The sequence below is a fragment of the Gossypium arboreum genome, chromosome 6 (genome assembly GCF_025698485.1).
Source record: "Gossypium arboreum isolate Shixiya-1 chromosome 6, ASM2569848v2, whole genome shotgun sequence".
NCBI classification, from domain to species: domain Eukaryota; kingdom Viridiplantae; phylum Streptophyta; class Magnoliopsida; order Malvales; family Malvaceae; genus Gossypium; species Gossypium arboreum.
This window is the reverse complement of record NC_069075.1, coordinates 118,830,364-118,833,449: the sequence shown is the minus strand read 5'-3', so window position 1 is coordinate 118,833,449 and position 3,086 is coordinate 118,830,364.

Sequence of the window (3,086 nt, the reverse complement as noted above, 5' to 3'; positions counted from 1 at the left end):
AGGACAATAAATGAAGCACTCAATAGTCAATAATGAAAAGTCATTACCATAGGCTTGCATGAGAATCAAATCTCCAACTCTATAATTTAAGATGATACATCAATCAAAAGGTCTTTAGAGGGTTGTAATGTGGCTTGGTTAGGGGGTGTGGTCACAAACTGAAAGAAAAGGTTAGAATCGAGATTGAATTGGAAAATTGCCTAACTAGAAAAAGAGTAAATCATCACTTGCGTACAACAGAGCTTCTTTACAAAATATGGAATTACTAATGTGTATACATAATTTTTTTTTAAGAACAAGTTAAATAACATAGACTAACTATTAAGAACAAGACATAGCTAAGCAATTTGTTCAACTCAAATCTCAACAAAAATAGGGATTAATTTTGGGGATTTCAACAATAATGGGTTAAGGGTTAATATTAAGGGTAATACAAGAAATGGCTTGTTAGGTTCAAGAGGGTTTACTAGGGGTTAATCATGGAGGTAGGCTTTTCATGGCATGAGTGGGTTAATCCTAAGTGCCTTAATCATTTTGACATATCAAATCAAATGGTGTGGTCTTAACATGCATAATCAAGCAAACTCTAGAATAATAGTTCAATACTGATGCATTCCAAGCAATAATAAAAGTGAGCATGAAAGAATCAATAGATGCTCCAAAGGCTCAAAAATTTCACAAAAATTATGGCTTTTTGATGTTCAAAACTTGTGAATTCCAACTCAAAGTAATACCTAAACTTTGGGGAAACAACCTAAGATTTTAAATTCTTAAAAATCAACTTATCATGCTTGATTCTCTAATGTCTTGAAATTTAAACAATCAATGCATAAATTCCCATGTTTTAATTCAAGATATATCAACAAAAATCATAAATCAATCAAAATTTATCCTAAATATAATATGAGAGCTTTTCAAGAGAAGAAGGTAGTCATTTAGGGATTTTTCTGATAATGAAATAAATATCCCCCCACACTTAAGACGTACATTGTCCTCAATGTACAAAGATAGATATTAGAGTATAAAAATAAGATATGGAGAGAAGTGAAACTTCCTGTATAATGAATTCCTCGAACTGGAGGTTTGGAGAGTAATCGGTTTGAGCGTGGAGGAGGATACTCCAGCGGTCGTAGGGGTTCATTAGTCCATAAGTCCTGTGCCAAAAGAATATTCTATCTAGTAGTAGCTATGGTCTTGGTCGATCAGGACATGGCAGTCATAGAGAACCTTTTCCGGTGGAGTTTTTAGTTCCTATGCGACGATGAGCTGATGAGCCCTAAATAACTGTGATAAACTCAGGAACTTTTTAGGGGATATTAGGAAGAAGAATTACTCATAAAGAAATAACCAAAATTGATAATTAAAAATAAAATTCTAAAATCAAATGAAAATAAAAATAAAAAGTAGTTGTAATAAAAATAAAAAACATAAAATAATAAATAAATGTTTTTAAACATCTTCATCGCTAGATTGTTCGCGAGGTGGGACTGGCGATGAGATGTGGAGGTGTTGACAAATCTGCTGTAGAGTAGCATCAATGTTGTTAAAATGTTGAAAACACTATTGCTCGAATCGAATGAGGCGCTTAGAGATGTCAGCATTTGAAGCTGTCGCATGAACTGGACGAGAGGGTGGTGGTGGCTGAGTCAGTGGGTCCTCGTGCTGTGGAGGGACATCATCAGGAATGTCCTCGTAGGCTTCCTCCTCAGTAGATTGAGCGAGACGATATTGGGGAGGGTAAGTTCCTCAGCGCCTCTCGATCATCCTCATGCTAAGCATGCTCGAGATGCCTTGTGGAGATATCTGGCCGATAAGGGTAAGGGATGATTCTTGGGCCGCGGTGCTGAGGAGCTCGAAGTGTCGAGCCAACCGGGCACGTAGGGGCCAATGGAGATGACCCCCTTCTGATGCCTCTCCGTCTAGTGCTGAATCGCGAGGGCGATGAAATAGGCGAGGTCGATGACGTTCCGGTGCGACATGCACCATAAGAAGTAGGCGTCGTGAGTGTTGACGATACCAGTGCTCTCTCGCCTCCCTGTAATTGTGTGAGCCAAAATGGCGTGTAGGTACCTTAGAGAGGGAGGGAGAGCCTATGCCTTGGAGCGGCTGGGATTGTAGGTGGCCCCACCTGGTACTAGTGCGTCCCAGCATCATAAAAGAGAACAATTGATGTGGCGGCTGAGAGCATGTAAGTCATTCTCCTCTTTGAACTTCTCTGTATATAAGCCCAGTGCAGCACCGAACTTTGGGACGCTTAGCTGATAACTAACCCGCCTAGGCAAAACTAGACCGTGCTGGGATCATCGTAGTTAGCTATTACGGTCTGAAAATGGAACGTTGAGCATAGTTCCATCGTGAGCTTAAGGTATGTTGGCTCGTTAATCCCAAAGAACAGCTCCCAAGGGTCGGTGGTTAGGAGGGCCCGAATCGCATCAGCCAACTGAACTTGTGTCGATGCAGCGGCCCTCAATTAAAGGTCGGGCTCGAAGGATTTGGAAAAGTTCTTCTTGGGGCCCTCGGGGAAACTGAATGAGAGGGTGACAAATTTTTGTGGTTGGACTCGCGAAAGATGGCACTCCCTTCCTCTTTTTCGAAGCAGGGACAACGGCCTTCTTTCCTTGTGAAGACGACATTTAAAAGTCTGTAATAAAAAACCATTAGTTCATTTTGAGGGATGATCAAAGTAGAATGAAGATAATTTATAAATAAGAATCATAATTTCAGCAACTACTAAAACTAACAAGTTAATCAAAGTAGTCAATTATATGGCATAAAAATGGCAACGAATTTCATGGAATGCAACATGTGTGACGGATGAAAAATGTTAACACTAAATGCATGAGTATATATATTGTTCTAAGCATGAATATTTACTTCCGACTAATCAACTAAAGTAGAGAAATCATATAATGAGAGAGAGTTTGAACATGAAAAAGATGATAACATGTCCCATAATTGAAATTTGTGTGATATAAAGATGAAAATAACATGAAAACTATAGATTACTAAGATAAATAGCATTATAAATGAGTGCAATTAAAGGGGAAAGAGTAAACAAATGCTAGAAATAGGAGAATGAACGTCAA